This window comes from Pongo abelii, chromosome 5 (assembly GCF_028885655.2).
Source record: "Pongo abelii isolate AG06213 chromosome 5, NHGRI_mPonAbe1-v2.0_pri, whole genome shotgun sequence".
Lineage (NCBI taxonomy): Eukaryota > Metazoa > Chordata > Mammalia > Primates > Hominidae > Pongo > Pongo abelii.
In genome coordinates this window covers 127,983,782-128,008,023 of record NC_071990.2, presented here as the reverse complement: position 1 = coordinate 128,008,023, position 24,242 = coordinate 127,983,782, and positions in this window count along the sequence as shown.

The following is a 24,242-nucleotide window of genomic DNA, read 5'->3' as shown; positions in this document are numbered from 1 at the left end:
TTCAATAGCAAAATAGGAACCAAAAATGATACGGTTTTGATATGGCTAATAAAATGCAATGTATTAGATCAAGGAAGCAGCTAATGAGCTCTGAGCTTCAACTTTGATCTTCTCCACAACAATCATTGTGAAGTCTTCTACTTTTGCTACTCTTTGGGCAGGCTGAGACTCTCGAAAATTTTATAACCAATGATAGATGTTTCTCTCTGTCTATAGTTAGAATGCATAGCAGAGAACTGAGACAATTTTAAGTCTAATTTAAGCCTACTATCCCCCCATTAGGTTACTGATACCTAAAATAATTCCAATGACTGATAATCCAGGACATTTATAGATGCTTCAGATCAAACAAATCCTGAGCTACATGAAGCAAGATCAACTTCCTCTTGGCTGGATTTGAATCTTTTAGAAAAGTACTATATGCTGTTTGGAGTCATATATTCCTTTGCTAATCTGATAAAATCTGTAGGTCCTAAATGCAAATGCTCCCCAAATTGAAAATTGAATGTAATTCAATTCTACACAACCCAAACCTACAATGCACAGACAGTGGTTTGAGAACAGCAGAGAACAGAAAGGAAATAAGTGATCCACATAAATATCTTTGATATTTAAGTTATGAATATATGTTCCTTAAATACAACTTTTTACTTAGTATGGTACATTTTATGGTTTCTCTAGATAAAAATTTCTCTATAAAACACATGGTCCATGCACAAGTCTCACTTTTTCCTACTGCAGAAACAGGCCTTACACTGATCCTGCTGGGAGACTTATTATGTGGAAAATTGAAGTTCAGTTCCACAGGGATTTTTGTTGTGTTTTTTTTAGTTGTGTTTGTTTTGTTTTGTTTTGACTATTTAATTCCTTCTGGTGAGAAAACAAGCATAATTTAGAATTTTAAAGTAGGAAGCTTGTGGCTATTAAAAAATAAAATAAACAAAACACACCTTTATAAGATTACAGAAGAAAAATTATATAACTTTTAATAGATACAAACCAGTATTTTTTTATATCCCACATTTATTCATGGTTTTCAAAACCTCTCAGCAAACCAGGAATAAATGGAACTTAATCTGAAAAACGTATAGCGAACAACATATTTAATGGTGAACTGTTAAAATATCTAAAATTTTTAATTAAAAAAATTGGAAATCAGACAAGGTATGTGTGTACTTCATTTCTATTACATTTGACACTGTCTGTGTGGGCCTACTTAATGAAATAAGGCAAGAAAAAGAAATAAAAGACATAAATATCACAAAAATGAAGTTAAACTACCTTTGTTCTTAGATTATGTGACCGCATATGTACAATACAAGAGGTCCAACAAACCAACTTTTCACTATATCCAGTAAGTGAATTCATGAAGGTCTCAGGATACATGATCAAATACAGTTACACGTCATTTAACAAATGTATGTTCTGAGAAATGCACTGCTAGGTTATTTCATCATTATGCAAACATCAAAGAGTGTACTTAACATAAACCTAGATAATATAGCATACTACATACCTAAGCTATGTGGTATAGCCTAGTGCTTCTAGGCTATAACCTGTAGAGCAAGCACAATATTATGCTAGATAGTGCAGGCAATTGTAACAGAATGGTAAGTATTTGTGTATGTAAACACTTCTAAACATAGAAAAGATGCTATTAAAATACTGTATTAGAATCTTACGTGACCAGTCTCTTAGGTGTGGTCTGTCCTTGACCAAAGTATGGTTATGTGGCACATGCTGTAGAAAAATTATTATTATTATTATTTTACTATACTTTAAGTTCTGGGATACATGTGCAGAACGTGCAGGTTTGTTATATAGGTATACACGTGTAATGGTGGTTTGCTGCACTCCTCAACCTGTCATCTACATTAGGTATTTCTCCTAATGCTATCCCTCCCCTAGCCTCCCAACCCCTGACAGGCCCCGATGTGTGATGCTCCCCTCCCTGTGTCCATGTGTTCTCATTGTTCAACTCCCACTTACGAATGAGAACATGTGGTGTTTGGTTTTCTGTTCCTGTGATAGTTTGCTGAGAATTATGGCTGCCAGCTTCATCCATGTCCCTGCAAAAGACATGAACTCATCCTTTTTTATGGATGCATAGTATTCCATGACGTATATGTGCCACATTTTCTTTATCCAGTCTCTCATTGATGGGCAATAGGGTTGGTTCCAAGTCTTTGCTATTGTGAACAGTGCTGCAATAAACATATGTGTCCCTGTGTCTTTATAGTAGCATGATTTATAATCCTTTGGGTATATACCCAGTAATGGAATTGCTGGGTCAAATGGTATTTCTAGTTTTAGTTCCTTGAGGTATCGCTGCACTGTCTTCCCAAATGGTTGAACTAATTTACACTCCCACCAACAGTGTAAAAGCATTCCTATTTCTCCACATCCTCTATAGAATCTGTTGTTTCCTGATTTTTTAATGATTGGCATTCTAACTGGCATGAGATGGTATCTCTTTGTGGTTTTGATTTGCATTTCTCTAATGACCGATGCTGATGAGCTTTTTTTCATGCTTGCTGGCTGCTTAAATGTCTTCTTTTGAGAAGTGTCTATTCATACCCTTCACTCACTTTTTGATGGGGTTGGTTTTTTCTTGTAAATTTGTTTAAGTTCTTTGTAGATTCTGGATATTAGCCCTTTGTCAGATGGATAGATTGCAAAAATTTTCTCCCATCCTGTAGGTTGCCTATTCACTCTGATGATAGTTTATTTTGCTGTGCAGAAGCTCTTTAGTTTAATTAGATCCCATTTGTCAATTTTGGCTTTTGTTGCCATTTTGTTTGGTGTTTTAGCCACGATGTCTTTGCCCATGCCTATGTCCTGAATGGTATTGCCTAGGTTTATCTTCTAGGGTTTTTATGGTTTTAGCTCTTACGTTTAAGTCTTTAATCCATCTTGAGTTAATTTTTTTATAAGGTGTAAGGAAGGGATCTAGTTTCAGTTTTCTGCATATGGCTAGCCAGTTTTCCCAACACCATTTATTAAATGGGGAATCCTTTCCCCATTGCTTGTTTTTGTCAGGTTTGTCAAAGATCAGATGGTTGTGGATGTGTGGTGTTATTTCTGAGGGCTCTGTTCTGTTCCATTGGTCTATATATCTGTTTTGGTACCAGTATCATGCTGTTTTGGTTACTGTAGCCTTGTAGTATAGTTTGAAGTCAGGTAGTATGATGCCTCCAGCTTTGTTCTTTTTGCTTAGGATTGGCTTGGCTATCTGGGCTCTTTTTTGGTTCCATATGAAATTTAAAGAAGTTTTTTCTAATTCTGTGAAGAAAGTCAATGGTAGCTTGATGGGGATAGCATTGAATCTATAAATTACTTTGAGTAGTATGGCCATTTTCATGATATTGGTTCTTCCTATCCATGAGCATGGAATATTTTTCCATTTGTGTCCTCTCTTATTTCCTTGAGAGTGGTTTGTAGTTCTCCTTGAAGAGGTCCTTCACATCCCTTGTAAGTTGTATTCCTAGGTATTTTATTCTCTTTGTAACAATTGTGAAAGGGAGTTCACTCATGACTTGGCTATCTATTGTTTGTGCATAGGAATGCTTGTGGTTTTTGCACATTGATTTTGTATCCTGAGACTTTGCTGAAGTTGCTTATCAGCTTAAAGAGATTTGGGGCTGAAACAATGGGGTTTTCTAAATATACAATCATGTCATCTGCAAAAATTTGACTTCCTCTCTTGCTATATGAATACGCTTTATTTATTTCTCTTGCCTAATTGCCCTGGATGGAACGTCCAATATCATGTTGAATAGGAGTGGTGAGAGAGGGCATCCTTGTCTTGTCCCGGTTTTCAAAGGGAATGTTTCCAGCTTTTGCCCATTCAGTATGACATTGGCTGTGGATTTGTCATAAATAGCTCTTATTATTTTGAGATACATTCCAACAATACCTAGTTTATTGCGAGCTTTTAGCATGAAGGGGTGTTGAATTTTATCAAAGGCCCTTTCTGCTTCTATTGAGATAACCATGTGGTTTTTTTATTGGTTCTATTATGTGATGGATTATGTTTATTGATTTGCATATGTTGAACCAGCCTTGCATCCTGGCGATGAAGCTGGCTTGATTGTGGTGGATAAGCTTTTTGATGTGCTGCTGCATTTGGTTTGCCAGTATTTTATTGAGGATTTTCGCATCGATGTTGGTAAGGGATATTGGCCTGAAATTTTTGTTGTTGTTGTGTCTCTGTCGGATTTTGGTTTCAGGATGATGCTGGCCTCAAAAAATGAGTTAGGGAGGAGTCCCTCTTTTTCTATTGTTTGGAATAGTTTCAGAAGGTATGGTACCAGCTCCTGTTTGTACCTCTTGTAGAATTTGGCTGTGAATCTGTCTGGGTCCTGGACTTTTTTTGGTTGGTAGGCTATTAATTACTGCCTCAATTTCAGACATTGTTATTGATCTATTCAGGGATTTGACTTCTTCCTGGTTTAGTCTTGAGAGGGTGTGTGTGTCCAGGAATTTATCCATTGCTTCTAGATTTTCTAGTTTATTTGAGTAGAGGTGTTTATAGTATTCTCTGATGGTAGTTTGTACTTCTGTGGGATCAGTAGTGATATCCCCTTTATCATTTTTTATTGTGTCTATTTGATTCTTCTCTCTTTTGTTCTTTATTAGTCTGGCTAGTGGTCTATCTATTTTGTTAATCTTTTCAAAAAATCACCTCCTGGTTTCATTGATTTTTTGAAGGTTTTTTCGTGTCTCTATCTCCTTCAGTTCTGCTCTGATCTTATTTATTGTCTTCTGCTAGCTTTTGAATTTATTTGCTGTTGCTTCTCTAGTTCTTTTAATTGTGATGTTAGGGTGTTGATTTTACATCTTTCCTGCTTTCTCCTGTGGGCATTTAGTGCTATAAATTTCCCTCTAATCACTGCTTTAGCTGTGTCCCAGAGATCCTGGTACGTTCTTTGTTCTCATCGGTTTCAAAGAACTTATTTATTTCTGCCTTATTTTCGTTATTTACCCAGCAGTCATTCAGGAGTAGGTTGTTCAGTTTCCATGTAGTTGTGCAGTTTTGAGTAAGTTTCTTAATCCTGATTTCTAATTAATTTGCACTGTGGTCTGAGAGACTGTTTATTATGATTTCTGTTCTTTTTCATTTGCTGAGGAGTGTTTTACTTCCAATTATGTGGTCAATTCTAGAATAAGTGCAATGTGGTGCCGACAAAAATGTATATTCTGTTGATTTGGGGTGGAGAGTTCTGTAGATGTCTATTAGATCTGCTTGGTCCAGAGCTGAGTTAATGTCCTGAATATCCTTGTTAATTTTCTGTCTCCTTGGTCTGTCTAATACTGACAGTGGGATATTAAAGTCTCCCACTATTCTGTGGGAGTCTAAGTCTCTTTGTAGGTCTCTAAGAACTTGCTTTATGAATCTAGGTGCTCCTGTATTGGGTGCATATATATTTAGGATAGTTAGTTCTTCTTGTTGCATTGATCCCCTTACCATTATGGAATACCCTTCTTTGTCTTTTTTGATGTTTGTTGGTTTAAAGTCTGCTTCATCAGAGACTAGGATTGCAATCTGTACTCCTTTTTGCTTTCCATTTGCTTGGTAAATATTCCTCCATCCTTTTATTTTCAGCTGATGTTTGTCTTTGCACATGAGATGAGTCATCTGAATACAGCACACTGATGGGTCTTGACTCTTTATCCAGGTTGCCAGTCCGTGTCTTTTAATTGGGGCATTTAACCCATTTACATTTAAGGTTAATATTGTTATGTGTGACTATGACTTTGTCATTATGATGCTAGCTGGTTATTTTACCCATTAGGTGATGCAGTTCCTTCATGGTGTCTATGGTCTTTACAATTTGGTATGTTTTTGCAGTGGCTGATACCGGTTTTTCCTTTTCCTGTTTAGTGCTTCCTTCAGGAGTTCTTGTAAGGCAGGCCTGGTGGTGACAAAATCTCTCAGCATTTGCTTGTCTGTAAAGGATTTTTTTCTCCTTTGCTTATTAAGCTTAGTTTGTCTGGATATAAAATTTTGGGTTGAAAATTCTTTTCTTTAAGAATGTTGAATATTGGCTGTACTCTCTTCTGGTTGTAAGATTTCTGCAGAGAGATCTGCTGTTAGTCTGATGGGCTTTTCTTTGTGGGTATCCCGACCTTTCTCTCTGGCTGCCCTTAACATTTTTTCCTTCATTTCAATCTTGGTGAATCTGACGATTACGTGTCTTGGGATTGCTCTTCTTGAGGAGTATCTTTGTGGTGTTCTCTGTATTTCCTGAATTTGAATGTTGGCCTGTCTTGCTAGGCTGGGGAAGTTCTTCTGGATAATATCCTGAAAAGTGTTTTCCAAGTTGGTTCCATTCTCACCATCACTTTCAGGTACACCAATCAAGTGTAGGTTTGGTCTTTTCACATAGTCCCATATTTCTTGGAGGCTTTCTTTGTTCGTGTTCATTCTATTTTCTCTAATTTTGTCTTCACACTTTATTTCATTAAGTTGATCTTGAATCTCTGATATCCTTTCTTCTGCTTGATCAATTCATCTACTGATACTTGTGTATGCTTCATGAAGTTCTTGTACTGTTTTTCAGCTCCATTAGGTCATTTATATTCTTCTCTAACTGGTTATTCTAGTTAGCAATTTGTCTAACCTTTTTTCAAGGTTCTTAACTTCCTTGCATTGGGTTAGAAAGTGCTCCTTTAGCTCAGAGGAGTTTGTTATTACCCACCAGCTGAAGCCTACTTCTGTCAACTCGTCAAACTCATTCTCCATCCAGTTTTGTTCCCTTGCTGGTGAGGAGTTGTGATCCTTTAGAGGAGAAGAGGTGTTCTGGTTTTGGAAATTTTCAGAGTTTTTGCTTGAGTTTTTCCTCATCTTTGTGGATTTATCTACCTTTGGTCTTTGATGTTGGTGACCTTTGGGTGGGGTTTTTGTGTGGACATCGTTTTTGTTGATGTTGATGCTATTCCTTTCTGTTTGTTAGTTTTTCTTTTAACAGTCCGGCCCCTCTGCTATAGGTCTGCTGGAGTTTGTTGGAGGTCCACTTCAGACCCTGTTTGCCTGGGTATCACCAGCAGAGGCTGAGAACAGCAAAGCAATATTGCTGTCTGTTCCTTCCTCTGGAAGCTTTGTCCCAGAGGGGCACCTGCCAGATACCAGCTGGAGCTCTTCTGTGTGAGGTAGCTGTCTACCTCTACTGGGAGGTGTCTCCCAGTCAGGAGGCACGGGGATCAGGGACCCACTTGAGGAGGCTCTCTGTCCCTTAGCAGAACTCAAGTGCTTTGCTGGGAGATCTGCTGCTGTATTCAGAGCTGGCCCTGGTGGTGTAGGCACCCTAGGGAATCTTCTGGTCTATGGGTTGCCAAGACCATGGGAAAAGCATAGTATATGGGCCAGAATGCACCGTTCCTCAGGGCACAGTCCCTCACGGCTTCCATTGGCAAAGGGAGGGAGTTCCCCAACCTCTTGTGCTTCCCGGGTGAGGCGACACCCCACCCTGCTTCGGCTGGCCCTCAATGGGCTGCACCCACTGTCTAACCAGTCCCAATGAGATGAGCCAGGTACCTCAGTTGGAAATGCAGAAATCACCTTCCTTCTGCATTGATCTCACTGGGAGCTGCAGACTAGATCTGTTCCTGTTCAGCCATATTGCCACTCACTGTCCAAAAATTATTTTTATTTCCACATATGAGTAACAAATAGAACATGTAATTTTAAAAATTAATTTCATTCAGAAAAACATCAAAAGTAAATAAAATATATGAGATAAATTTAGAACAATATATAAAGGAACAAAGCATTGTTGAGAAAGTTTAGTGTTGTTGGAAGTTTCAATATTGTAAAGATGTCAGTTATTCCTAAACTACCCATTAGGCAATTAAGATAAATATCCCAGCAGGCTTTTTTCGTAGATATTGACAAGCTTATACCAACATTTATATAAAAATCTATTGGTCTCAATTTGTCTAAACAATTTTGTAAAAGAAGAACAAATTTGGAAAACTTGTACCAACTGATTTCAATACTTACTATAAAGTTAGAGTGATCCATACAACATGGCATAAAGATAGATAATAAATAAATAGATCAATGGAACAGAATAGAATTGAAAAAGAAGCATACATATACAAACAAATGTTTTTCTTACCAAAGTTTCTGATATAATTCAACAGGGAAAGAAAAATCTTTTAAATGAGTGATGGTAGACCACTAGATATTGAAAACTAGATAAAGAATAAATAGAAACTTGATTCACACCTAATGCCATATGCAAAATTAATGCTAGATGGCTTACAGACCTAATTGTAAAAACAAAAAATATACATGCTTCTAAAAGAAAACACAAGAACACATCTTTTTTATCCTGGAGATAGGCAAAGATTTCCTAGACGGACACAAATATCTACAATTGTAAAAGAAAAAAATATAAACTGACTGCATTAAAATAATAAACTACTGTTAATTAAAATATCTTGAAAGAAACGAAAAGCAAGCCCCAGCAAAAAGAAAACATATTCAGAAAAGCAACTCATATCAAGATTTTAAAAAATTATAAAAATTATAATAAAAAGACAAGTAAACAAATACAAAAATGGGAAAAAGTGTTATACAGACATTTCACAAAAAAATGTATAAATGGCCAATAAATGCACATGAAAATGCTCAACATCATTAGCCACCAGGGGATTGCAAATTAAATGTTAGTTACTACTACATGCTTGAAAGAATGACTAAAATTTAAACAATAATTAAAAGAAATTTACAACAACAACCATTAGTAAAGATGCAAAACAGCTAGGCTCTCTCATTCTTTGCTAGCAGGAGTATAAAATGTGTGTGGAAAACTGGCAGTTTCTTTAAGTTAAATATGCAACTACCTTATGACACAGCAATTTCACTCTTAGCTATTTATAAATTTTTTTTTAAAATGTATGTCCACAAAAGCTTGTACTAGAATGGTCACTGTGGTTAATTTATATTAACAAAAATTGGAAACAAACCAAATGTCCATCAACAAGAGCATAAACAAATTGTGGTATATCCATACAATGGAATATTACGCAGCAATAAAGAGAAACAAACTACTGATACATCCAATCTCATAGATGAATCTCAAAAACATTATTCTTAGGGAAATAAGCCAGAACAAAAGACTACATACCATGTGACTTAATTTTTATGAAGTCCAATTACGGCCCAAACTAATTTATGGAACAGAAATTAGAGTAATTTCTGCCTTCAGTGGGGAGGAACAATGTAAAGGGACACTACGGGACATTCTAAGGTGATGATGATGTTCTATATTTCAATTGATGTGCTGGTTACTTGGGTACATACTTTGTCAAAACTCATGGAACTCTATACTGAAGATTTGTACATTTTATTACATAACTATACTTTCATTTTTTAAAATGAAGTTAAAAACTTCTTAGGATAAGAAAGAGAAGCTTCTTGCACCTGGTAATTTTTTTTTCCTCTACAAGTGGTAAAATTGGCAGCTGTAGGTCCTTGTAGGGAATTTGGAAAACGTAGGAAGCCTATAACTCAGTGGTTCTTAAATTGGCTGCACATTGGAATCACCTGGGGAGTTTTAAAGAGCAGTGGTGTCTGGGTCTCACCCCTAGAGATTCTTTTTTAATTGCTTTTGGGGGTGGCCTAGGCATCAGATTTTTTAAAGCTCCCCAGATAATTCTAAAGTGCAGCCAAGATTGAGAATCATTACTAAAACTGTTACTGGAAGCACGCCGCACTGCCCCTTGGTTTGAATAAACATTTTCAAACATAGTATGGTATTCTTCATCATTTCAAAGTCTTTTATAAACCATATCAATTGGCATATTCATAACCATCATATTACCACCCCATTGTGATTCCCGTGCACATGTGAAAACAAGCAAGAAATCAAATAAAAACAAAAGAGGTAGCACTTGACTTAATATCCAGACTTAATATTCCTATGCTGGAATCTCCTAGCATAGGTTTTGCCCTTTGACATCTATTCACATAGCATCCTAAATTTTTCTATCTACTTATTAGACCTGTGCTATGTCTCTTCTACCACCTCAAAATTTAAAAATGCAGGGACCATATGTATGATTTTAACCACTACATACAGAACACCTGACATATTATAGAAGCTCAATAAATATATGTTGAATGATAAAAATAAACTCCACCTTATTTGGCAATTTTCTAACAGGAATGATGACTGTTCTTCTCATCTTTGATAAAGGAGAAAAATACATGTAATGCTTTTCTCCCCTCCAGTCAGGTCTATGGTGAAGAAGCAAGAATGCTGTGGGAGAAATCGGTTTCAACAAATCTGTACCAGACTCTCTGTTGTTTTAGGGATATGTCAACCAACAATATGACAAATCATGGCTGACTGGAAAGAAAAAGATTATGGGGTCTCTGCAAGGGGGCAAATGGGGAAGACGAATTGTTTGGACTGCTGCTAATCATGGTTTATTATGGGGCTGCTATTAACAGGGCTGCAAACAGCCCACCTCACAGAAGAACAGGCATGCAGGCCATTCTTAGATTCCACAAATTACCTAAGAACAACACAGTGCATCAGCCTTTAATGAGGAAAGCACGTGGAGCAGGCAGCATAATTTAACACCAGCAAGTAGAAATATCTACCACAGTTTAACACTCCTTAACCTTCACTTCATTAGACAGCTGCCCTGTCATTTATCTATTTTATTGGTGTTACATTATTAGCAATAGCCAAAAAATGGACATTGATGCTGAACCATGGATCTGCTTCCAATCAACATGCAGACAGGGACAAAGCTCCTGTAACATTGTGAGTAGAATGCTCCAGGAGTCAGCCCTCGGGGCATTTCATGGAGTGAGAGATGCAGACATTTGCAGCGTTTCAGCTCTTTCCCATACTGCACACTGTGAGTACCTTGGTACCAGAAATTATGAGTGCTGAATGAAATACCTGGCTGAACCCAACCCATCTCTCTTCTATACCCTCCTCAGCCAAAATGGAATCCAAAGACTACAGAGAAAGAGATTTTTGTTTCAGACCACATTAAATCTTTCCTTTCACTCAAACTAATGTTTAATTATAGGTTATTAAAACTAGTTCCTGGCAGGGCGCAGTGGCTTATGCCTGTAATCACAGCACTTTGGGAGGCCGAGCCGGGTGGATTACCTGAGATCAGGAGTTCAAGACCAGCCTTGTCAACATGGCAAAACCCTGTCTCTACTAAAAATACAAAAATTAGCTGGGCAGGTGGCACATGCCTATAGTCCCAGCTACTCGGGAGGCTGAAGGCAGGAGAATCGCTTTCACCCGGGAGGTAGAGGTTGCAGTAAGCAGAGATCGTGACACTGTACTCCAGCCTGGGTGACAGAGCAAGACTCTGTCTCAAAAAAAAAAAAAAACAACAAATTGTTTCTTCAACGATTATCAGAATGCTACCCACATAATTTTTTACTAATGGTTTTAGTTAGTTTCATGATATTTTCCAAAGTTAACATTTACCTTCTTGGACTTGAGTGCTGATCATTTCTAAAACTAAATAGGTAGGCTGTGGTGATACACAGTTCTATGGGAGTGTGTATGTGCATGCACACACACATGCCTGCCTGTGTGCACACTCATACACACACACACACAGATGTGTGTGTATGTTTTTCTTTGTTTTTGGAACAATTCTAAGGTAACAAGCCATTTCAGAAGCATTACATATATATATGTATATGTATATGTATATATATGTGCATACATATGTGTGTGTGTATATATATATATATATATTCACTGGAAATAGTATAAAGAAAATCGTGTCTCTTTTTCTAACATACTTACTGTGGTCTGGGCCCAACCCAAGCAAAAGAAAGGTGAAATAATTTATAAGTCAAGAAGGACCCATAAGAGTGAAGAAGGCATTCAGCATCTGTTTATAAGACTTGTATGGAAATATCCATGATATAATGATTAGAATAACATGAAAACAGGGACCACATTTTATATATATATATATATATATATATATATATATATATATACACACACATATATGTATATAATAAATATGAGTAATATTTTTGCTTTAAATCCATCATCACATAAAACATAATGAAATTTTAAGTAATAATAACACCTTAGCAAATGACATTATTGTTATTGAGAGAGAGATTGAAGCAGTTAGGAGGCTGTTGGCTGATCTGAATCATTTTCTACATAAAATGCAAACTTGGAAGCAGTGAACAACTTTAATATGACTAAACCCTTTTAGTATAAAGTGAATACCTCTGTGCAAGTTTCTAGCCCAAAAAGTTAGAAGAGTTGTATTTATTATCTATTACTGCACAAGAAATTACCCTCAAATTTAGCAGATTACAAATAAGAAATATTTATTAGCTCACAGTTTCTGTGTGTCAGGCAAGTGGGGACAGCTTATATAGGTGTTTGTGGCTCAAGGTCTCTTATTCTCTTTAGGCTGTAGACAAGATGTCTGCCAGGGTTGCAGACATCTGAAGGATAGACTGGGGCTGAGGGGTCAATTTTCAAGGTGGCTCACTCCACATGCCTGGCAAGTTAGTGCTGGTTGCTAGTAGAAAGCATCAGTTTCTCATTACATAAACCTTTCTGCAGGGCTTTTTGAGTGTCCTCATGGCCTGGCAGCTGGTTTCCCCAAAGCAACTGATCCAAAGGAGCAAAGCAGAAGCTGCAGTGTCTTTTATGGCCAACTTCAAAAATCACAAACCCTAATTTTGTCAATATCCTTTTATTACATAGGTCAGCCATATTTACTGTAGAAAGGGACAACACAAGGTTGTAAATATCAGAAAACATTCAGAATTTTTGGGGGTCATTTGAAGGCTGGCTACCACACCAGTGGACATATGGAATAAAGGGACACATTAAGTAGCAAAAATGGGAATAAATTCAGGCTTGTGTTAGTCTATTACACATCAAATTACCATTCAAATGCATTTATAAGTTAATACACATCAAGCTGTTGTAGGCACTGTATTTATCTGAATGTGTCCTCCAATGTATTACCTTTACAGGCATCTAGGCAAATTTCCCAAAATATATATGACCATCTTTTTCCAGGGGCCCTGATTCTGAATTTCAGTATTTATTCAAAAGTTTTCACAAGCTCCTATTATTGTACCATTTAGGACAGAATGTTACTTTATCAGAAATACTAACATTTAAATATAGGAGTTGATATCAAAAATAAAGAAATGCTATTTTTTTCCGTATTTCTCTCTATATCGGTCTAGGTGTTGGAGCCTTTATACATTTTATTTAAAATTTTGATACTGTTATTCTAAACTTTACCTGATATTTTCTCCAAAATAGAATCCAAACTTTTTCTAATGAGTAGATTTTGGATCAATTTCCTCCAACTAAAACTATTTAAATATATACAAAATGAGCATCAAAACTGAAACATTTCTTCAGTGTTTTATATATATATTTTTAAATAAAAATGTGACCTTTTCCTACATGACTCTAAAATATTTTCTAGTTTACCCAACCATCCTTACTAAAATTATCTTCCCAGAAAGAAAATCTAGTCAAATTGGCAGGCTTTTGGTTAGATAAACCTAACTTTTAAATCTATCATCAAAACTTACATAAATTTAGAAAGTCCACCACCGGCCAGGCACGGTGGCTCACACCTGTAATCCCAGCACTTTGGGAGGCTGAGGTGGGCAGATCACCTGAGGTCAGGAGTTCAAGACCGACCTGACCAACATGGAGAAACCCTGTCTCTACTAAAAATACAAAATTAGCCGGTTGTGGTGGTGCATGCTTGTAATCCCAGCTACTCGGAAAACTGAGGCAGGAGAATCGCCTGAACCTGGGAGGCGGAGGTTGTGGTGAGCTGAGATGGCGCCATTGCACTCCAGCCTGGGCAAGAGGAGTGAATCTCTTTCCCCCTCCCCTCTCCCAAAACAACAACAAAACGAAAGTCCATCACTCACTGAATGCTGGCTTATGTATCTATAAAATTGAGGCTAATGACTTTGAAATGTTGGTTTGAAGATTGAAGTTACATGTAAATTTAATTTTAATTGCCTTGCTCCTTTACTGATCACAAATGAAATGGCACATTACAGAATAATGCTCAAACTCCTTGGCTTGCCATCAAGGCCATTCATGAATGTGTCACAACTATATTTGCATTTCCCACCATCTCTGCAGCCCACATCCTCTAGCCACATTGGATTGTCTGATACTTCCCAAACATATCTTATAACATCATGCCATTCTAATTTTGTTTGTGGCATTTGTTGTCCATGAAATGCAAAAAGACTTCTTCACCTAAAGAAATCCACTCCTCTTTTAATGATCCACTCGACTATCTTCTTCTCTAGGGAACTTTGCTTGATAGTCTCAGAAAATTTTCTATCTCTGGACTTCCACTGTTAATTTATATGTATGTTACAATACTTGTCATTATTCTCTTCTGTTAGTTGTCAAAATGTTGTTAACTTTTTCATAGATGGTGTGGAAATAAAGACCCTATATTAATTATCTTTATCTAAAACCAAGCACAGAGCCAGGCATATATGTCAGTTCAGGAACCAACACTGGAAAAATACTGTAAGTAATCAGTGGAAATCTTTGAGAAATGAAAACTTACCAAGATATGGAAAGTGATTAAATATTTTCAGAAGGTATAAAAGATATTTCCAGATCAGTAAATTCTGCATTAGTCCATTGGAGATTCTGGAATAAACACCTTTAGGGTACTTCTAAAGAACACTGTGGTCACCAGGAATTTACAAGCTCACTACAAGAGAATGGTGTATACAAACTACATTTCATTATTGGTGCTCTTTAAGAGGGTAAACTCCACATATCTTGATTTTAGGAAGATGTTTGAAAAAGCTTTTTAAGATGTCACTGACAAGAGGCAGAAATGTGGCCAGGATGATGATGATACTGACACGGGAGCAGGGCAGGGAGGTGCTGGGTAGAGAAGGGCGGGATCCCTGGCAAAGGCTCAACCCTCAAGCCTGGGCTCACGGACCTAAGTGAGAACAGGCAATCCTGTTTTCACGCCCAAATGTTGCATTTTCCAAGACCACTCTGGTCCGCCATGCCCCCATCCTGTGCTCATATAAACACGAGACCATAGGGGGCACAGACACAAGTGGCTGAATATCAAGAGGAGCAGAGGAACAGACCAGCAGACACCAGCAGACCAGCAACAACAGAAAAACACAGCAGAGAAAGAGAGAAGAGGAAGGACATCTGGCTGAGGGGAGTTCAGCCAAAGGCAATCAGAGAAGAGCCTGGCAGCTGGGCGGCCTGACTCCAGGGGAAGACCACCTTCCCACTCCATTCCCCACTTTACACCTCCCCATCCATCTCACTGAGAGCAACCTCCACCACTCAATAAAACCTTGCACTCATCCTTTGAGTCCATGTGTGATCCGATTCTTCTGGTACACTGGGCAAGAGCTTGGGATATAGAAAGCTGTTGCACTAGCCCTCTGCCCTTGCGATAAGGCAGAAGGTCTAGTGAGCTGATTAACACAAGCCGTCTGTACATGGCAAAGCTGAAAGAGCACACCATAACACACACCTACTTGGGCTTCAGGAGTCACAGACACCGACCCCTAGACATTGCTGTGGGGATGGAGCCCAAAAGCGATCCCTATGGCCTCTGCACCTGCCTGTCTGCATGCTCCGCTAGGGGTTTGAGAGCAGCAGGATGACCAAAGGAGCCAGCCACACCCCTGTCACAGGACCTGCAAAGGGTATAATGGAACTCTTCTGTTTCAATACTAAACTGGGGTCTGATTGCAGGCAGTGCCCTATGAGTATTAATTAATGGAGAAAACTCAATCAGGGGAATGAATTGTCTAGTGTGTGTCATTCAGTTTTGTGCTTATGGTTTTCTGGTAAGCATTTTTATCAGCTACTTGAGAAAAGACATAGGAGACAGGTTCATTATATTTGCTGATAAAATATAAGGAAGTACATTTTCTGAGATAAGCTCCTGGCATATGTCACCTCCCCTCTCCTCTATTTTGATAATTAAAAATGTTCCCAAACATTGCCAAATGTCTCCTGGGAGCAAAATCTCCCTTAGTTGAGAACTCCTAGGCTAGAATCAGGACATGATCCTAACCAGATGAAACATATATAAATGCTTCATGAGGTAAAGAATGCACTATCTTTCAGGCTTAACTTTTTACGTTCTGTGCTTGAGACATAGTAGACATTTATTGAATAGAGAAATGAATGAGCGAATAATTGATTAAAACCCCAGGTCTGAACTTATATTTTGAAAAGCACAATAACATCTCTTGAAGATGAAGAAAGTCCAACTGATTGAATGTGCTGTCAAAAATACAAAATTTCGTACAAGTTCAGCACGAGCCAAATAATAATATTGCTCCTGAGAACCAAAACAAACAAATAAATGCAAGGTTAGGCTTCGCTAATAGAAGTGGAATATCCAGAAAAAGGGATGTGATGTTACACTTACTAAAACATGGCGTTCAGTTCTGTTGAATTGTATTTAGAAAAAAATAACAGATTGGGGTGATTTTAAGAGTAAACGTAGGTAAAGTTCCTGAAAAAAATATGTCACAAAATAAATGGCTGAAGTATAAGATTATTTAGTTTAGGGGAAAATATGCTGGAGAACACAAAAATTTCAAATATTTGAAAGTTAACCCTGTGATTAGATTCTGTGTATTCCAAAGGCTGAAACAGAATTAATGTATAAAGTTTTAAAGATATATTTAGGCTCAAAGGAAATAAAGAACTTCTAAAAATAGAACTTTCTAAAAATTTAATAAGCTATAATGAAACCTCATGACTAGCTTCTGTTTCTGAGATTCTAAGAGTTTTCAATTAACAGATTAATAATATCCTGAAAGTGCTTTGATATTCAAACCATGATGATGCCTACAGGACTCTAATTACAGTCAAAATGTGATCAAAATAAAATGTTCAAAAGACATCTAGATTCAAATTTGTTTTCCTTGAATGTTTTTCTTCGGAACCAATTTGAAATGTTTAATAATTATCATTGATACAGTAAGTGAATCAAACATCTTTTTTTCTCATTTCTATAAAGTGAGGGGTGTTGTTGTCTACATATGTCAAATGAACATTGGTTCAGTTACTAAGTGTCAGCAGCAAGTAACCAGAAGTGGTGAGCTAAGCTAAGAAACTATCAGATGTGAAAATGCTTGGGGTAAAAACACAATAACCTGAGGGACAAACGAATATAGGAGAAAAAGGAGTCATTAGACAGTAGCTCAAAAGCACCAGGATTGGTCTGTATTGCCAGGGATTTTTCCCAGAGAGAAAAACGACTTTCCTGCCTAATTCTCTCACAGTAGCTCAGAACGTCCTTTGATTGCCTCAGGCCACATGGTCTCATCTAGTCTTAAAGAGAATTGGACCATTGAAGGCAAAAGGAATGTTTTCTATGAACCAGGCATTCTTCTGGTCTCCCTGGAGAGGATGATATACTTCTGCACAGTAAACTAGGGATTTCTGTATGAGCCAATGGGAACTGTTACTCTGAGCTCTCTACGATTATTTCTGATTGGCTCCCTGCAGCAGACTTCAACAGTGGTCCAATTCACTGATAGACTCTTTTTTTAAAGAAATACCAGGGGCGTAATAGGCTTATGGCAGAAGCATTGGTTTCTTCTTTGTCGTTATCTTAAGCTTTTTGGCTACCACCATAGCTATAACACCCTTGGCACTTCTACCACTGTCTGTTCAAACCCCACTATGTTTTATCCTTTTCTGGACATGGGTCTCAACTCCCTCTACTATGTCATGGCTACCTTCTCAGCTATCTGACTCTTTACTGCTGGCCCTGTGCCAGCTACTATACCATCTACCAAAAAGCTGCTGACCCTGCCACTACAGAGGGGCATTTCCCTCTTCACATTCTTCACATTGACCTCTGAGCTTTCCCCACACCTAAACCACACATAAACTGTCTGACCACCACACCTTTTCTTTTCATTCTATTTATTTATTCATTTATTTGGTACAGACAGTTTTACCAAAAAGAAACTATGGTCCCAGCAGATTGGTCTCCCTACAGATGTTACAAAAAAGAAGCAATGTTGGATTTAATAAAACACAATTCTTTAATATGTTTTAATTTGAATTTTGCTCAAAAAAATGCCCCCCAAAAATAAGCTAGTCATTTAAAAAAGAACACAGATGATTTCTGCCCACAAAAGCAAGATGCAGAGGTCACATAACAATACGAATTAGAAAGAATCACATATGTTGAAAAACTCAGTGGGGTTCTGCTTCATAGATGAATTCTGTCCTCACTGTCATTCTAATCTCACTGATTCTTGAGCAAGGACAGAATTGTCAAGAAAACTTTAATTTGTACCTCAAGAGGTTCCCTTTTTAAAGAACTTTAATAATACTTTGTGGACTTAGGGAGAAGCAGAAATTATTGCTTCAGACAAATCTGAAGATTAGATCAGTGTTGAGATAAAGAGTGCTAAATTTGGAGAGCTGTTTTTCAAGTGTAACCTCTGAATCTGTTGAAGTTGTTTATTAACAAGACAAACTAGTTACTAACCAGACTTAGGAATGCATCCTGAGGCATTAACATTTCCTTTCAACTGACAAAGCTTACTGTGAATTTAGCATCATCCACCCTTAATCCCAAAGGATTCATCACACCTGGGCAATCACCCAAGTGCTATTTAAGTTCATGTATCAATTCGAGTAAGTTATATGTTACATGTAATGAAAACTAGCAGCCCACCAAATAATTTTACTTTATAAACATATCTAACAAGTGGAGAAAGGAATTTCTGCTTTTTATGACCCAAAGTTTCCATTTAATGTCTCAGACAAGGCTACTTTGACACGTACAAAAAGATGACTAGGAAGAACAGGACTCTCATAAAAAGCAGTGTAATATCAGAGTAAGTTTTTCCTTCTCTAGTAATGATATTCAGGTCATGTGCCTGCCAAAATCCATTCATTTTGGAAACATTTTTTTCTGCTGTTCGCTCAACATACACCAAACAAAATACAGATTTGCTATAAACAGGATAACTTTAGTAGTGTAATATATAACAACAAAAAGGAAGCTCCTCCCCACATTATATCATTGGTATCCAAAGCCTTAAACCAAACTCAGCCCAAACCAGCCTCATTTTTAAAAAAAACCTTATAACAAAAAAATCAGGAAAATTTCTGAAAACAAAGACAGTAAATTTCCTAGGAGTACTGGCAATTTTTGTAATCAGTGATATAACATTCTCAGAACACACATGTGTTGATTCTGTGGAACATGGCAGTTCCCATAAGAGCTGAAAAAAGCAACAGAAACACTTGTGTTAGCACAATGTGCTGAAGGTTGCATTGTGATGGCTACTTCAAAACAAAATAACTTTTGAATAGTAAAAAGTAATCACAGACTTTCACAAAAAGTATGCAGTATGAGCCATATTCAGTTGCTGAAACTTCCATGGAAATATTTCTCTTCTCATAAACACAATACAAGAATAGAGAACATACCAATAGAAGGCAAGTCCAGAAAAGTTGGAAACATTGTTCTACCTGACAAAAAGAAAAGTAAAGAAATTTTTAAAACTACTGTCAGTAGAGATAAATGACAAGACTAGTCTTAATAATTTTAGGAGGTTTATTTGCCAAAGTTAAGGACATGCACCTCGGAGACAGGCCTATGCCTTTCTCTGAAGATAATTTTGAGGGCTCCAGATTTAAAGGGAAAAGGGTGGCATATTGAGAATATACAATTTTCATGTAAGAGGTGGGTAGAGAAAAATAGTCATTCATGCCTTTGTCTGGCTCAATGAATCTGTATTTTTTTTTTACATAAGATGACATAGACAAATGGGGCAGAGGAACAATCAGGTATGCATTTGTGTCTGGTGGGCAGGGGGGTGACTGCACCTGTAAATATAAGCTATCAATAATATTGCCATGGTTAAATTTTAACAGAAACATCTTAGGGTAAAGGTCTTGGTGCTCACTAGGAATTTCCCTGTGGGCAAAATATGGGGGAGACATGTAGCTTTTCATCTAGTAGCCATCTTATTTAGGAACCAAAGGTGAGGCAAGTTTATGTAACTCAGCTCCCAGCTTAACTTTTCCCTTTGGCTTAATGAGTTAGGAGTTCCAAGATTTATTTTCCTTTCACACTATCATTTCATATAAGTCATAATTATTTCTTCTAACAAAGTAAATCATAATCATGTAATGTTCCTATGTGTCAATGTAATGTGCCCATATGTCAATGTGTTAAAAATGTTATTTTTAACATTTTTGATCTGTGTTTGCAAATTCCTAATTAAATAATTTTTTTTCAAACCCATGGCTGCCAGATGTATTAAACAATATGAGTGCTAATAAATATTTTTGAGGGTGAAAATAGGAAAGCAAGAAAAGGCATACACAGTCTCACGTTCACTGCCAAGGTTATCATCTAAATCTAATTTAGAGAGCCTCATTAAAGATAAGCCTCAGGGCAAATTCAATGGCACTCAGGAGAGGCAACCATTTCAAAGTTTTAGGAGAGCAGAATGCCTGTTTTTAATTGATAGTTTATTTCATTTCAGAAACTGTTTTTAAACGAACATGTAAGGCATTATCAAGAATTACTTTATTCCATGTAATTTGTGTTTTAGCTGGGTACATCTTTTGCACCTGTCATTGAGAAAATATAGTGTTTGAAAAAAATTAGATTTTGAAAAATAACAATTTTAGTAGGATGATTTTTATATAAAATCATCTGATAAATCTTTCCTGTGTTATTTAAAAATCAAAGGTTTATTCCACACTGTTATCAAAAAGATGAATAATAACAAGTGTTGGTAAGGAGGTAGAGAAAAGGGAACTCTTCTACATACACTGTTGGTGAGAATGTAAATTAGTACAGCCATTTTGGAAAATAGTGTGGAGATTCCTCAAAAAACTAAAAATTGAATTACCATATGATCCAGCAATCCCATTTCTGGGTATATATCTAAAGGAACTGAAATTCATATGTTGAAGAAATAGCTGCACTCCTATGTTAATTTCAGCATTGTTCAAAACAGCCAAGATCTAAAGGCAACATAATTGTCCACCAATGGAAGAATGGATAAAGAAAATGTGGTGTATATACAATGGAAGGCTATACAGCCTTAAAAAAGAAAATTATCTCATTTGTGATTATATGTGACATTCCTTAGAATATCTGGCATTCATCTCAAAATCCAGGAGCCCTGAATTACACACAGTTATTTCCTTCAGCCATATGTAGCACCTTAAAGTCCAGTGACCCATGAACTAAAAGTCAGGTTGTCTTCCCCCAACTCTTCTGACACCCAGCATACAATCTGGCAGCAGAAATAGAATAATCACCATAAACACTCCCACTGGGAGAGGGAAAGAATAGGAAACATATGTCAGTCCCTGGTCCATAACAATAATGAAATTCTGTCAGGCAGACATGGTGAAGACCTTTATTTACCCACACAATGATAGAAGCTCTCTTCTTAGACTTGGGCTCAAAATTTCCTTGCCAATCAATTCTTTCAAAGTTATGAGGCCTCTGAACTGTTTGCTGCTAGTGATTTCCATGTGTCAATAATGACACCCAAAGTTTTTTTTTATCTTCATTGCAGAGTGGAGCCCAACTGTTTAACTGAAGCCTTAATGAGATTGTTTTTCAATCTCATCCAGTTGTGGTCCAGACCTTGAGCTTTTTCAACCTTGTGAGGCCTTAGATTTAATCTACTTCCTTTTATTTATGCTCTCAAAGCAGTCAATTCTTGCCAAAATTCATCTCTTTCTTGTAATATCTTATAAAATGTAGCAAGTAACAATAAACACAAAATATAATGCTGTTTTCCAACTCCTGCTTCTAGAGCCACAGCCTTGGAAGCATATGGCCTAACTTCGAAGTTATCATAGGCAACAGTTTTATCAGTGGTCTGCCACTGTAAAACATGGATCTTCATTTTCCCAACCTCCAGTATCTGTTTTATCATCATCCAGTCCAGTCTTAAGGTCAATGTTACATATTTATGCTTTTTGAAAGCTGCAATCCCACTTCCAATGCCAATTTGGTTTGGTAATACTAGTAGCTATGACAAAAAATAATTTTACTGACAGTAGATATTCATTTCCCACTCTTATCCCAATTCCTTATAGATGAGAAATCTTTGTACTGATCTTATCAATCAAGTGGTTCTGTTAGCAGGCAGGACAAGACAATATGAAGATGCCCTACCAGCTCCTTAAAACCCAGGCCCAGGTATGGCACACACTATTTCCTTTCATATTCCAATGGTAAGAACAAGTCACATGGCCATTCGTGGATACAACAGTAAATGTGAATTACTGGCTGGGCAGCTATCTTCCAGTACAACCTACCTTATAGAATGAGATGTATAAAGTTTTGGTAATCAAATGACTTCCTTTTTCACATATAATTCATGGCACTAATATAATTATTAGAAAATAACTTATTAAAACAAAACAAGAACTAGAAGGTTAGAGCAGAGGTTTATGTATTGGGGCCTTTCTAATCTGTGATTAAAAACAATTTTAATTTCCTCATAAAGGACATTATGATATTAATCTCATTTAATATCTCCTTTAAAGACAGACCACTCCTGACTGAGTTTAATTATCAAATTTCATTTCATCTAAGCATAGCAACAATATAAGGCAATACTGCAGCTTTTTCTTTTCATTCAATAAATACTGATTCAGTGCCAAACTACTCTGTACCAGGCACTATTCTAGGCTCTTGGGATTCATCAGAGAACAAAATAGACCCAGTGAGATATCTAATATCCTACAAATAGCACAGATTCAAAAACATCATGTTAGTTTTTTAGACAATGTATGTCTTTTATGACTACAGTCAACCAGTCTGGATTCTTACCCACACTCTTCCCATTATTAGAACTGTACTCTTGGGCAAGACACGTATTCGCTCCCAAATCTATCACCTTCATCTCCAAAATTGAAATAAAATATCTCTCCTTCCTGCTTTACACAGTTGTTTCAAGAGTCAAAACTTATGTATGGAAAGTTATTGAATGTACAGCTGTGTTAAGATGCAGTAATGAATAATCAGTAGGCATTCCAGCTTTCAGAAATGGAGAGATACCTAATTTAGGGAAAATATTATCAATCTGTTAAGATTTTCACATCATTCTTTAAACAAAATTTTTGGCATGAATTTGATTCTATCTTTCACAGCCATTCCATTGGAATTCCTGTTAACACCCATTTCAAAATATAATTGCATCTGGATACTATTTACCATGCTTATCACTAAAATCATGATCTTAGTAACCTTTATTTCTCACCAGGTTAATCTCACTGACTTCCTAATGAGTCATCCTATTTCACCTGTCTCTCTTAAGTCACTCTCCTCAGAGCAGCTATAGTGATTTTATTTATTGCTTTTTAGAGTTTATCCCAAGTATGCCTCAGAAGAAGCATACTTTCCTCAGAAGTAGCACAGAAGTAATATAATCTTTGCATTCTCTCACGTCCTCAAAATTACACTGGCTGAACCTTCAAAATCTATCCAGAATACTATCACTTTTTACTGCCTCTGCTGCAGTCATCCTGGCCAATGTCCCTGTCATCTCTCACATGAATAATTATAATGACTCCTACACAAGTATCTTGCTTTCATTTTGCTTCATAGTCTATTTTTTACACAGCAAGGAGTTTGATCAAGTCACTTGTCTGTTCACAATTCTTCAATGATTCCAGTGCATTCTAAATAAACTCCAAAGTCCTACTCACATCCTTTAAGGCACCTGTGATCTTCCTCCTGGCTCCCACTCTGGCCTTAACTCCTTTAGTTCTCTCCTTTGCTACTTGACTGCAAACTCACTGGCCTCTTGGATTTTTTTCCAGAATACAGGCTCAGGTATGCCCTCACTATTGCTTTCTGAAATCTTGGCCCCCTGATATTTCCAAGGCTTTCATTCTCATCCTGTCCACAGATAGGAGGACACCTTCCCTGATGAAACCCATAGGAAAAAACCATCCATTTGGCACCATAACTTACTACCTCCTTGTCCTGATTTTTTAATTCTTCATAGTATTTATTACCACTGCACATCTATCTTTATATTTGTTTAATATCTGGCATCCAGAGTATAAGCTACAAAGAACAGAGATAGTGTCAGTTTTGTTCAGTGACTAAAACAGCATCGGACATATAATACTGTATATATAGGTGCTCAATTAATCATCTTTAAATTTATCAATGGTCTTTAAGAATATCAGTTGTTA